The sequence below is a fragment of the Pogona vitticeps genome, chromosome 2 (genome assembly GCF_051106095.1).
Source record: "Pogona vitticeps strain Pit_001003342236 chromosome 2, PviZW2.1, whole genome shotgun sequence".
NCBI classification, from domain to species: Eukaryota; Metazoa; Chordata; class Lepidosauria; order Squamata; family Agamidae; genus Pogona; species Pogona vitticeps.
Genome location: NC_135784.1, coordinates 161,324,151 through 161,338,248, shown reverse-complemented (window position 1 = coordinate 161,338,248; position 14,098 = coordinate 161,324,151). Strand labels below are relative to the sequence as shown.

Sequence of the window (14,098 nt, the reverse complement as noted above, 5' to 3'; positions counted from 1 at the left end):
GAGACATTCCATCTTGCCTCACTTGAAACACTCACTTGGCCCTGGCCTCCCAGACAGCCATGGCTATGCACATAATCACACCCCGCACATGCATATAGAGGAATGAGTAACGGTTCTTTGGGGTGATAAATGGAGCTCAAAATACTGGAAAGCTATTTAGGATTTCATGAGCAAGCAAAGAATAGGAATGCAGGAAGCAGATAAGCCACCGATTGGAAAGAAGCTGAAATAATCTGGTAATGAAATGGAGTTACATGATGGATGCAGTTCACACAAGCCTATGAACACCTGTGTTGTTATACTTTTTCCCTGCACTCATCAATCTAAAGCAGCACATGGTGCACCTTGAGTGGTGGAGCACGACTTCTCCAATGTAATCTCATAGGCTTTAGGGTTTTGCTAAACAAATCCTTGCTTCCGCCAGCCTTTAAGTGAATTGCTACCAAGTTGGATTAAATTTCTTGCACTGCAGGTCCCATCTGGCAGCTGTGGAGGTGCAGAACTCATGGGTGACTGCAGCGTTGAGGCCCCAGGACCTCAGCCTTTCCCATGGCCAAATGTGCTAGAGCAGTGGTTCCCCAACCTTGGGCCTCCAGATGTTCTTGGACTTCGACTCCCATAAATCCTGGCCAGCAGAGGTGGTGGTGAAGGCTTCTGGGAGTTGTAGTCGAAGAACATGTGGAGGCCCAAGGTTGGGGAACCACTGTGCTAGAGGGAAGGAGGTCGCTCCAGGGATCCTCTGTCTCACTCTGCACCCCGGTGGTGGCACAGAGAACGGGATCCCCCTCCTCCCACATCTCCTGGTCTTCCTCCAGCTCCAGCCCTTCTATCCCCGCTGCAGTTTCCTCCCTTCAGCTGCTTTGTATCATAAAATACAATATTTAAAGATTAAAAACAGTTAAGTATACATAAACTAAAAAGGACCTTACAAATAGCACACTAAAAGACAGTGAACAAAAGCAACCCCCAAAACACGTTCAAAGCACAACAATTCACTTCGAAACCCCGGTCAGGTCACGAGATATTAAGGGACACTGAAGAGAAAGGACAGCAATAGTGGGTCCAGCCTCGGCTCCTGTGGGAAGGAGTTCCAAAGTCTGGGAGCCGCAACAGAGAAGACCCTCTCCCGTGTCCCCACCAAGCGCACCTGTGAGTGTGCTGGGACCGAAATACCTCTCCTGATGATCTTAACACCCATGCAAGTTCATAACGGGAGACATGGTCCTTGAGATAGCTTGGAGTGTCATACTTTTGACCCTTATGGAGGACAGAACATTTTGGAGATCACTCATTCATGTGTGTTTAGTCGTTTAGTCGTGTCCGACTCTTCGTGACCCCATGGACCAGAGCACGCCAGGCCCTCCACTCATTCATGGGGCCACCATAAGTTGGAGGTGACCTGATGGCACATAACAATGTGGTATTACTTATAAAACAAACAGGAACATTCTCAAATTGTGCCCACTATATGTCTTCCATACAATTAAATTATACAGCATCCCAACATGCTGATCTGCTGCACCAAAAAAGCTGAAGCCCATTACTTGCATTATGGAAATGCAAAGTGAATAATCTTCTGTGTCAGAATTAGAGGTGGGTACAAATCTCCTCCTCCAATGGGTGGCCACTCGGAGGCAATGCCCAAACTTCCCTGCCCCACCTCCTCCAGGAGCTGCCTCTGAGTGGGTGCCTTTCTGAGGAGGCGGGGCTCAGAACTGTGGAACAGCTGTTGGACTGATAGACAAACCCCCCAACCGGTGGTTCATGCCCATCTCTATCAGAATATAAATTGCACTGAAAGTTCTTACGATAATCTTGCAGAACTGCAAAGCACAAAAGGAAGCACAGTCCCATACAATGGGGAAGGGGAAAGTGCAGGAATGTGCAGTGTGTTAAGTACTCTTTTCTGAAATTCTGTGTCAAGGTGAAAGAGCTTTCCTTTGAAAGAGAGAACATTGATTATTTAGGATTTTTTGTGGTATGTGTTGCATCTTCAAGTGGACAACCTCAACATCCAAATAGGTAAGTATAGTCCTAAAAGCAGATAATATACACACTAATCCTGCTTCAAATTTCCGGAATATGTGTCCGCACGCCTTACTTCAGCTAAATCCCACCATGTCAAAGTCAGTTGACTCCTACGTCTCCTGTTCCCAGTGTCCTGTTTTATCTCTGGGAGGTACCACCAGCAGAAGACTGGATTGCTGGTAAGATGGGCAGGTGGGAAAGAGGATGGGGTTCTGCACCTTAAATAGAAATCTAGATGAGGGAATTTAAGCAACTGAAGCTTAATTGCTGACATTCCAGTTTCTTCTCAGTGATCAAAGGTGATGGGTGTGTCTGTTCTTTTTTGTATGTGCCCATTGTATTTGTTGGCCATCAGTCAATCATCTCAACATTGAAGATAAATGTTATAGAGGTGTGCTGTTGTTCTTCAAAAGCCTAGCACTCAGCACCATTTACCGTGGTCTAGGCTGCCAACATATAACAGTGTTTTTAACACAGAGGTAAAGGTAGAGGTTCCCCTTGACATTTACTCCACTTGTGTCCGACTCTAGAGCGTGGTGCTCATCCCCATTTACAAGCCATAGAGCCAGCTGTCCATAGACAGTTTTCATGGTCACATGGCCAGCACAACTAGAAATGGACCGCCATTACCTTCCCACCGTAATGCTACCTATTTATCTACTTGCATTTACATCTTTCGAATTGCTAAGTTGGCAGGAGCTGGGACAAGTGACGGGAGCTCACTCCGTTGCATAGATTCGATCTTACGACTGCTGGTCTTCTGACCTTGCAGCAGAGGCTTCTGCAGTTTAACCCACAGCACCATGTCCCCCCTTTAACACAGAGAGACAGACACAAAACCATGAAGTGCAAGCTGGAGGAAACACCTACTTAGGGTAAGTAATAGGTAATATTATTAATATAGGTAAGGTAGTTAATATTAATTTGGCTTTAATTTGGCTCCAATTGGCTCTTCTAGTAGGTAGACTAAATCCTAGGTTCCCAACCTTTGTTACTCGGATGTTTTTGAACTGCAACTCCCAGAAACCCCAGTCAGCACAGCTGGTGGTGAAGGCTTCTGGGAGTTGCAGTCCACAACTCCTGCGTAAGCCAAGGTTGAGAACCAGTGGACTAAATCTAAATCCTTATTCCCTGATGGAGCCTCACCACACTGTTTTGTTGCCCTGTTCCTCAGCCAAATAGGAACTGTGCAGTTTTTTTTTTTTGTTTTTTGAAGGCAATATATTTGCAGGGGGGGATGCAAACTACCTGTTGATTCTTTGTTTGAAGAGCCTGGGGGTGATAACCAACAGCTACCTGGGGTGCAGTTGGAAAACTACACCTCCAATGCAGCGTGCATTTTTTTCTAACTGACTGCTAAGAAGTAGGGCTAACACAACCCCTCCTATGAACGTTTAGGATTCTCCTTTATAATATTCTGCACTATGCACAAAAAACAGTGCATGGCCTGAAGCAGTAGGATCACCCACGGAAGCTTGCTGATTGTCTCATATTTCTTTAGTGTTCTCATCAAGATGTTGCCTCTTTCTGAATATGTATTGTGTGTGGACCAAAAGACTTTCTTTGGGTTTTTTTCCCCCCTCAGAAACATACAATTGCACTTGCTTTCCGGTGGAAAAGTAGGTCACTGTCTCCCTTGGCAAGCTGTGCTCTTTTCATGTAAACACATTTATTGCAATTAAAAATGCAACAGAATCTCGTTTGTATCAGCAGAGAAATGAGGCCAACGAAACTGGGTCAGGGCAACTTGGCAAATCTGAAAGACCAGGATCGCCTATTTCGAGAAGCTGGGCTTTCTGGCTATGTTGGGCACCAATTACACCTGCCACTCACATCTGGAGCTGTGGCTTCAGCGTTGTTCCAAGTGATAATGATCAAGCACTGAAAAATCCAACAGGTTTTTGGCCTTTTTCTTTAATGTCAGTATACACCAGATCCATTTTCAGCAGGATGTGTTTCCTCTGGTCATCCAGAATAAGAGCATGCATGCATGCTTTCTTGCTTTCTTGCTTCAATTAATTAAAATAATAAAATACTACCCCACCTTTCTTCTTAAAAGGGACCCAAGGCAGCATTTAATGCTAACAATGGTGAGCATACAAACACAAAAGGATAAAACAAATACCATATGAAAAAAAGTAGAAGCACCAACAGTACTAACAATCCGTTTAAAAAAACCATTCGGGCAGTCAGGAAAAGCTTGCCTGAAGAGAAAGGTCTTCATTGCTTGCGGAAGCAAGATGGGGCCTGCCTGGCTTCCTGTGGGAGGAAGTTCCAAAGTCTGGCGGTGGTAACAGAGAAGGCCGTTCTTCTCCTGTGTCCCCACCAAAGGCACCTGTGAAGGTGGAGGGATTGAGAGAAAGCCCCTTCCTGATGATCTTAATACTAGAGGGAGATGCGGTCCTTGAGATAGCTTGGGCCCAAGCCATTTAGGGTGTTATAGGTTAGAACTAGCACTTTGGATTGTTCCTGGAAACGGATCAGCAGCCAGTGGGGGTTATGTGAAGTATACTGTGCTCTATGTGATTTCAGTAGTGGGCCAAAGTAGAGCATAAAAATATTTTTAGAGAGACAAAAACACACATTACAAAGAGTCATTGGAAGCTGAGCTCTTTTAAGATGTTAAATTCATTAGTTTATTCCAATACAAAGTTTTGCAGCTTTACAAGTTGTGAACTGCAAGCCGGTTTGCTTTTCTTTGGTGAGTGTCACAAGTAGCAATTCTACATTTGCCCTCCTGCCCTGAGGCCTTTCCACACTCACTGCCTTTCTCAAAGATCCAAAAGTGAGTGAAAACTCTTAGGTCTGAAATGGTTAACTCAGATGCTGAGTTAAGCATTGCAGACAAAAAAAATCTAATTAAATTACATCTGTGTGGAAAAGGGGGACGTGGTGGCGCTGCGGGTTAAACCGCAGAAGCCTCTGTGCTACAAGGTCAGAAGACCAGCGGTTGTAGGATCGAATCCATGTGACGGAGTGAACTCCCATCGCTTGTCCCAGCTCCTGCCAACCTAGCCGTTCGAAAGCATGTAAAAATTCTAGTAAATACAGATACCTCCACGGTGGGAAGGTAATGGCGTTCCGTGTCTAGTCGGGGATGAGCACCGTGCCCTAGAGTTGGACACGACTGGACTAAATGTCAAGGGGAACATTTACCTTTACCTCTATGGAAAGGAGGGTATTAAAATGCACATTTAATGTTATATTATATTATGTTATATTATCTATTAAGTACTTTTATCAGAATGAAAACAAAAAAAATCTCATCTGTGGATTACTCTACCCATTCCTTTTCCCCCTCTTTTGAACTTTGGAGAGGAAGACATCAATGCAAGAATTTTTTTTGAAAAGGCAGTTTCTTACCTATGCAACCAAACCTTCTGTTTTTGCTTTCTCTTTATCACTTGTTTATAATCTCATACCCTACTCTTTTTGTTCATTACCTGAGGCCCTCAACAGGCCTTGGAGTGAGAGGAGAAACAAGTTTCTTTCCACTAAGTTCCTGAATGATCCTATGGTCTGGCAATAGCTTTCTTTCCCTGCAATCTCATGTCCCTGGCTAACTCATCATTGGAGAAAGGATGGTGCAAAACTAACTAGCATGCCCAATTACACTGGAAAGTTAGACTGCAATATCGTAGTGCCAATCCCTTTCCATGTTCTTTCTCTCCTAGACTGATCCCTAAGGAACCAGGAGTGCAGAGAAAAGAATGATTTTAAAATTTGTTGTAACTAAAGTGAGTGTCAGAGAAAACCTGACTTTCTGGGGATTCTCAAAGGGATGACGTAATTGGAATTCCGAAGCATTGGCAGGTTTGCAAAAGGCAATTACCCATCTTTTCTGTGCACGGGCAGAGCCGTCTGCCCACAGTAAAAGGTTCAGATAAAATATTCATGATCTCCGTAGCTGCAAGGGCCTTTCCAATCTTCAGAAAGCTGTTTTGCTATCTTATGAAGAGGTGACATTTAGAAATCAAGTGTCCTTAGCAGTCTTTGGAATAACTGAGCAGAGGCAGGGTAGAGAGCCTCTGCAGGGAGAGATGAGCCATTAACAACGTTGTGAATGGCATGTTTAAAAATAGACAGAGCAAAATATGAATTGGACATACTGTGGTGACAATGGTTTCACAAGATAATGAGCACAGCAAAGAGGAATTTCCAGCCTTTGTGAGATTTCCGCACACACTAGATCATCAGTCCATTGATGATCTGGCTTGGTCTATGAGAACTGTGTATATGCCAGTACAACCTCTTTTGGCTGGCAGCAACTCCCCAGAATCAGGACTAAGAAATACCTTGGCCTGTATCTGGAAATGTTGGGATTGAAACCTATGACCTCGTCTAATTAAAGCATGAGCTCTGTCTAATCTGACTCCTCGTCCTTCCCTGATGGAGAACTGCATGGGTAACAGACCCTGTTCTCCTGCTATCGCTTGTACTCACATCTCCCCCTTTCTTTGAAGATTACACATACAAGCATGGGAGCAAAATAATAATAATAATAATAATAATAATAATAATAATAATAATAATAATAATAATAATAATAATAATAATAATAATAATAATATGCCACATTTCTTCCAACAAGGGACCCAAAGCGGCTCACAACATTAAAATTCACACAATTTAAAAACACAATAAGTTAAATATTAAAAGATATTAAAAGATAAATTAAACAATATATGACTATATGTTTTGACATATAAAGCCCTAAACAGCTTGGGCCCTGGATACCTGAAGGACCGCCTCCTTCCATATGAACCTACCCGGCAGTTAAGATCTAGCCAGGGGGCCCTTTTGAAAGAGCCGTCCCTTAAGGAGTTAAGAGGGATGGCTTGTAGACAAAGGGCCTTCTCGGCAGCTGCCCCCAGACTATGGAATGCCCTCCCGACTGAAATTTGTCTGGCGCCAACGTTTATGACATTTTGGCGCCAGGTCAAAACCTTCCTGTTCCAGAAGGCTTTTAATTGAAATAACATCAACTGTGGGTCCTGATGGCAATTTTAATTGTATTTTAATCATTTTATTTTTTATTGAATTTTAATTGTTGTAAGCCGCCCAGAGACCTTTGGGTAGAGTGGGCGGCATATAAGTTAAATAAATAAATAAATAAATAAATAAATAAATAAATAAATAAATAAATAAATAAAAAAAATTAAAAATGAAAACATGAATATATTAAAAAGATTAAAATTACCTACTAAAATGAGGTTCAGGGATTCAATTATAATTGTTAAAAGCCTGCTTGAAGAGATGGGTCTTTATCTTTTTTCTGATCTCCAACCTGATCTCCCGAGGGAGAGCGTTCCATAGTCTGGCAGCTGGCAATGGGACCGAGAGGAGGGTCTCCAGATTTCTGTTCTTTTTCTGTTGCTTTTCTACTTCATATTCTGCTAACTAAGAAGAGTAACCTCAATAGATCTGAATACAGTGGACCCTCGACTTACAGACATTTCGAGTTACAGACTTCTCTGGCCACAAAATTTAGGTTTGACTTGCAGCCTGAGAATCGACCTACAGACCAGAAAAAAACCCAAAATGGAGCAAAAATGGCCGGTTATGGCATTAATCGATTTTCAATGCATTGTAGGTCAATTGAGACTCAACCTACAAACTTTTCGACCTGCAGCCACCATTCCAATACAGATTCCGTAAGTAGAGGGTCCACTGTATACTGCTTGAGTCTTTGGGCTATTGTATTTTTGTTGTTGTTTAGTTGTTAAATCGTGTCCGACTCTTCGTGACCCCATGGACCAGAGCACGCCAGGCCCTCCTGTCTTTCACTGCCTCCCAGAATTGGGTCAAATTCATGTTGTTCGCTTCCTTGACACTGTCCAGCCATCTCATCCTCTGTCATCCCCTTCTCCTCTTGCCTTCACTCTTTCCCAACATCAGGGTCTTTTCCAGGGAGGGGCTATTGTATACAAATTCACATTTTTATATCCCTGACACGTATTACATGTGCAACCCATAATAAGCAGCTATGTTAAAATCCAGAACCTTTTTACCTGTTAAAGCTTGAAAGCACTGGGGTTTTCGTGAAAATGAAAGGGTTCAAACTTCCCAGTATGCCCCAATCTGGCCCATATGCCACTAGTTGCCCAGTATTGACCTTCACAATGCGATGATCCTCACTGGCTTCCTTTGCAGAGTGCCCTCTCCCGGTTTGAATTGAGTTTTTCTTTTGTTAATTTTAAGGGGGAGCAAGGATTTCTATTGCATGCATCTGGTAAAGGGAAGGCTAACCCCTCCTCACTTATTGCAGTCCTAATAGGAGCGCCCACTGCCCACCAGTGCATAAAATGGCCAAACTGCATGTTACAGATACTGTATGTTAGCAACTGAAGTTGCCTTCATGTTCCAGAGATTCTTCACGCCTGAGCAACCATGCTTGCAAAGAAAGCCCTTGTTTGCCTTCCAACAGCCAACTGCAAAACAAAGGAAGCTAATTTATGAGGTATGGAAAGATAATTCACAATATATTTGATATATTCATAATATATAATTCGTGCCGTGACAGACATATGCCTGTCAGGAATTCTTTCTTCTGGTGGCATCAATGTCTTGTCTGATCCTACGTTTTTAGCCGTTTCCTCACAATGGCTGCAAGCTATGGTGGCATAACGTGGTTCTCCTGAATTCACACGTAACGTGCAGCTCGGCCTTTATGCTCCCTTTTCAGTTGCAAGGGTGGCAGAGGCGGCAATATAAAGGCAAGATGTGCCTCAGATGGTGAAAGATGCTGCTCTTCCACAACACAATCGTTTTCTTTGTGGAGAACAAACCTTTCCCCATTTGAACGTTTCTCTTCCTCTGAGAATCTCTTGGAAGTACATTTCCTGCATAGGGCTTGTATTAGAGCACCACCCTGTGTGAGAAGAGAAGCAGCACATTTGAAGTTTTATCCTTCTTCCTGGAGCTGCATCCAACAAATATTTCTCCCTTCACCCTTCACAACAGGAGAGATCGACTGCCTGAGATCTCAGGCAAGGCTACTGCTCAGAGCAGGGAGAGTGTCAAAATGCTTCCAAACTGCCATGCATTTGGAGAATGGCAGTAGGAAGAAGAATGACTGTATCTAAAAACACTATAACTTTTTGTTGATATGTGCCTTCAAATTGCTTCGGACTGATGCTGAGCCTATGAATTAGTGAGCTCCAAAATATCCTCTCATTAATTCCTCCACTCAGGATATTCAAACTCAAGTCTGTGGTTTCCTTTACAGTGTCAATCCATTTCTTACCCAGTTTTCCTCTTTTCCTGTTGCCTCCAACTTTGCCCAGCATTGTTGTATTTTCCAGGGAGTCGTGTCCTCCCACAATATCCCCAAAGTCTGATGGATTCACTTTAGTCATTCTTGCTTCTAGGGAGAGTTCCAGCTTAATTTGACTGGGACCCACATATTTGTGTTTCTGGTGCACCACTGTATTTGCAAAACTGTCCCCTGTCACATTTTAAATGAATCTATATTTTTCATGTTATTTTTCTTCACATTCTGGCTTTACATCTGTACAGTATAACCAGGAATACCATAGTGTAGATTCTCTTCCCCTTGGACTCCAGTGACACCTCTTAACACTTTGAGAATCCGTCCGTTCTAGTTCCTTCATTGCTGTCCTTCTGAGTCTCAGTCTTCTTCTGATTTCTTGGCTGCAGTCCCCCTTTGGATGGATGATTCAACCAACATAGAGATAACCACAGTACTTTGATTTCTTCACTGTGAACAATAAAGTTGTACTGTCCTGTAGTCGTGATTTTTGAATACTCAGCTACAGTCCCGCTTTTGCACTTCCTTCTTTCATTTTTATCAAGAGTCATTTCATATTGTTACTGTTTTCTGCCATTAATATGGTATCATCTGTGTATATTAGATGATTCATATTTTTTCCAATTTTAACTCTCTCTGTGTGGGGTGTGTGTGTCTGCTCTGCTGTCAAGTCGGAAGTGCCTTATAGCCAACTTAATAGGGCTTTCAAGGTAAGTGATATATTTAAGGAGTGGTTTTACCAGTTCCATCCCCTCAGTAAACTGCCATGGCCAAGTAGGGATTCAAACCCTGTTTTCTAGAGTCCTAGTTTGTCACTATATCCACTACACCACACTGGGAATCCCAATTTTAACTTTAGTACAACTTTAAAGCATTAGCTAAAATACTGTATATTTTTATATTAATTTATTTTAACTTTAGCATTCTCATTGAAATTATGTTAATTTTTTGTTGTTGTTTAGTCATTAAGTCATGTCCTACTCTTCATGACCCCATGGACCAGAGCACGCCAGCCCCTCCTGCCTTCCACTGTCTCCTGGAGTTGGGTCAAATTCATGTTGGTGGCTTCGATGACACTGTCCAACCATCTCGTCCTCTGTCTCTCCCCTTGTCCTCTTGCCTTCACATTTTCCCAACATCAGGGTCTTTTCCAGGGAGTCTTCTCTTCTCATCAGATGCACAAAGTATTGGAGCCTCAGCTTCAGGGTCTGTCCTTCCAGTGAGCACTCAGGGTTGATTTCTTTCAAAACAGGTTTGTTCTCTTTGCAGTCCAGGGGACTCTCAAGAGTCTCTTCCAGCACCACAATTCAAAAGCATCCATTCTTCAGTGGTCAGCCTTCTTTATGGTCCAGCTCTGCAAGTCACTCTACTTCAGATGGACCTTCCTTGCACAGCTATTCCGATGAAAAATTGGAAAAGAGTAGAAGACCAGGTGTGCTGCTTAGAACACACAGGAAGAAAGGCAGGATGCAAATGTAATTAATAAAAAAATAAATATATGCAAGTACATTGGAAGCATGATGTCACAGCCACAATGAGGCCTACATAGAGTTTAGATGGGCACCCTAGTTGTGATTATTAAACACACACACACACACACACAAAAGAGATAACTGTGGATTGATTAAAGGATCCGGACATTTATGGCTGTGACCTTGCCTGTTCTCTCTTACCTCTCCTACTATGGACTTTTTCAAAGAAGAAGGCGGTAGACCAAAATCTTCCAATAAAATAGGTTTATTACTTAACATGCCATCAGCTTCATTTATGTTCAGGTTTTCCATCTCTGACTTTAACAAAAAAACAAAAAAAAACCCCAAAAAAACACCACACGTCTTAACTTTTGTAAAACCCAGTAACTCTCCATGAAACGAGAGAAGAGAAGAACTTGTAACTTTGTGAGCTCACTTTGGCCTGGTGCCCGATGCTTCTGGCATTTTGTCCATCAACCTTGTTTCTGAGGATGCTAAACCCAGCCCACCTGTGGCTCTAAAAACTTCTTGCCTCTGGTCCTGTCTCACTTGTGGTCTGAAGGGGCTGGGCCCACGGGATCTCCCAGGGTTTGCCATACATCTTCTTTGTTCCTCTCTTTGCTCCTCTCTTTGTAGCCATGCTTTATATTCTTTCCTTTGTTTTCTGTCTTCTGTCCCCCCCCCAAAAAATATGGTAGTTTCTGATACACTTGTCTTCGCCACTCTTTTTCTGCATACTCGCGAGGTCCTCAGAATTCTACCTGGTCCAGGGCTCTTCCTGAACTATCTCCACTAACTCTTCCTCTTGTTTTGAACTCTCTTCCTCTGCCCAACACACTTCTTCCTCCTCCCTCTCTATACTACTACTCCCCTTCCTTTCACCCCCTTTTTTATCCTGTTCTTTTTCCTGCCCAGTTAGTGCCCTCTAGTGTCTCTGTTTTCATCTCTTGTTGTTTTAACACACACACCCCTTGAATGATTCCTGTTTCCTCTTCTGTCTTTCTTCTGTGAGAGATGGACAGTGCACACTGCAGAGTACCTTTGAGGTGACTCATAGCCTCACAATGGCATAAAGCAGGCTTGTCCAACCTGCGGCCCGAGGGCCGCATGCGGCCCAGGTCAGCTCGTAATGCGGCCCGGTGCAAAGTTTCAAGTTACACCGCCGGCGCTTGCGGCCGGAATGTGGCCGGGGCATGTCACAACAGTAGAGGGGGACAGAGGGAAGGAAGGAAGGAAGGAGTGGGAGGGGAGGGGATGGGGGGGCTGCGTGACTGCATTGCGCCATCCCTATCAATAGGTGGACCCCTCCCGGCCCATAAAGCCGCCAGAGTCGAAGCTGGCAGCCTCTGCTGTCTGAGATCGCAGCTGTCGGTAAGCGCGCTTGGAGCGGGGCTGCGGAGGATGGCTAGGGCTGCCCCCCCCATGCAGGCCAAACCAAATTTTCATCTTCTAATATGGCCCAGGGAAGGTGAAAGGTTGGACACCCATGGCATAAAGCATTCAAAGATAAGGAGAGCAAGTATTAATCATAGGGACTGGATCAAATATTTGCATCACAGATGAACTATTACATTTATGCCGTACTGTGAGAAATTAAAACTTCTGCTTGGTCTCCTCTTCTGCATTTGACTGGGAGGGATATTTAAAGGTGAATATTTCACTGTGCAGCCTACCTCTGTTGTTCACTAGCCATCAGTAGATGGTGTGCTGGGAAATTCCTGGTGACATTTCAATTGCAGGTTTTGGTGTCTAGCTGTCAGATACTATTAGTGAGAGCTCCGTTGGACCCAGACGCCCCCATCCGCCAAGAATCTTATTTTTGTGCTATTTTGTATGCAGCACTGCCCTGTGCAAGAACCTGGAAACAATCTTTTAAAGTACAGTTCCCACAATCTCCCAGCCATATGCTCCCTAGACAGGCTGGCTGGTAGATTCCAGAAGCTGTAGTCCAAAATGTTAACTTTCCCAAGCACTGCCTTGGGTTATCAAGAATCTTAGTTTGTATTAATGTTTCAAAAAAACAAAAAACAAAACCCAAACAGCAACAACAACATTGGCCTTTTCTCCTTTTTGGTTATACATTGTCTTTGAGAGTGACCATGAATATGCAAATGTGATGTCTGAACCAGACTATGAGGGCAATCTTGGTATGATGAATTTGTTGGTTTCTCTGCACAATTTTGGTATAGGAACTCCTGAGCATTCTACCCATATGATGCGATCACACAATTCATTACATCCAGGGGCAGGGGATGAAAAATGTTATCATTTGATGTTTAACCGTGCTACCCTCTTCCCTACAAAGGAATCAACTGGAAAAGTACAGTAGTCCAAAGTTAGTTCACCTTGAGGAAAACACCTCAGTAACAAAAGTTTCTTGCAGTGATCCAGCATTATAATCTTGTGATCTGCAGTGCTGAGATGTTGAGTGCACTAGCCCCATAGGCCCCATGGGCACTCACATATTCTTGTCTCTTCCACACTACCCACTATAGGGTTTGACTTGCCCCCCTCAAGCCAAAAATCTCAGCCCACAGGCCCCATTGCAGATCCTCCAAGAAAATATCCAAACCCTGCTCAGAGAAATGGACACCGTTGTCATGGAACAACTCCTCCTGGCTCAGATGGATATTTGGATGCCCCAAAAATGGACCCCTACACCACTGTGTCAGCTGTGCACACCTCCCAATTGACACTCTGCTGCACCCTGATGATCCAACTAGGATCACACTCTGCACACCACACCCGGCGAGGAATAATCGGGGACCACACTAATTTTGACTCTGGGCACCTAATTTTCCAGGCTGTCAGGTCACCTATAATCTCAATAACCAAGAACTTGCCAGTCTGCACGGGCAAATGGTTTCCCTCTAAGTGGATCACCAGAATAGCTGGGTGCTGAAAGGTGGGACCCCACACACACACTGCCAGTTCCCAGACCTCATGCTAGCACAAGCCTCTCTAGTCCAAATTCTGTCCCGCTGAGGAACTGGCCACATATTTGGCTTCCCAAAAGACAAAGCTGTGCCCACACAACAGGATCCTCAGCCAAGTTCCAGATGTGACAGCACCTGAGGAGATGAAGAGAAGAAACAGCCAGCCAAAGGCTTATAGTTGAGGTATTGGGCGTACATAAGACCTTCACCTCTAGGAAGGCCACCTCCCTACCTTCTTCTCCCCTGCGCTATAACCCAATGCCTCAGCCATTGTTGCTGTTCTTATTCTAAAAGAGTAAGGCCCAGATCACAAAACATGAAGAGCCACATGCTGCAAGCTATTGTTGTAAGTTTCCAGAACTGACTTTTAGTTAGGAGGGGAGTTGTCGCTG

General features: G+C 43.8%; 1 long non-coding RNA gene across 1 annotated transcript in view; it reads right to left on the bottom strand.

The window, feature by feature from the left end:
- The window catches only part of LOC140704644 (uncharacterized), a 57,373-nt gene that overhangs the window by 1,843 nt on the left and 41,432 nt on the right, over positions 1-14,098 (bottom strand). The gene's annotated exons all lie outside the window — the stretch shown is intronic.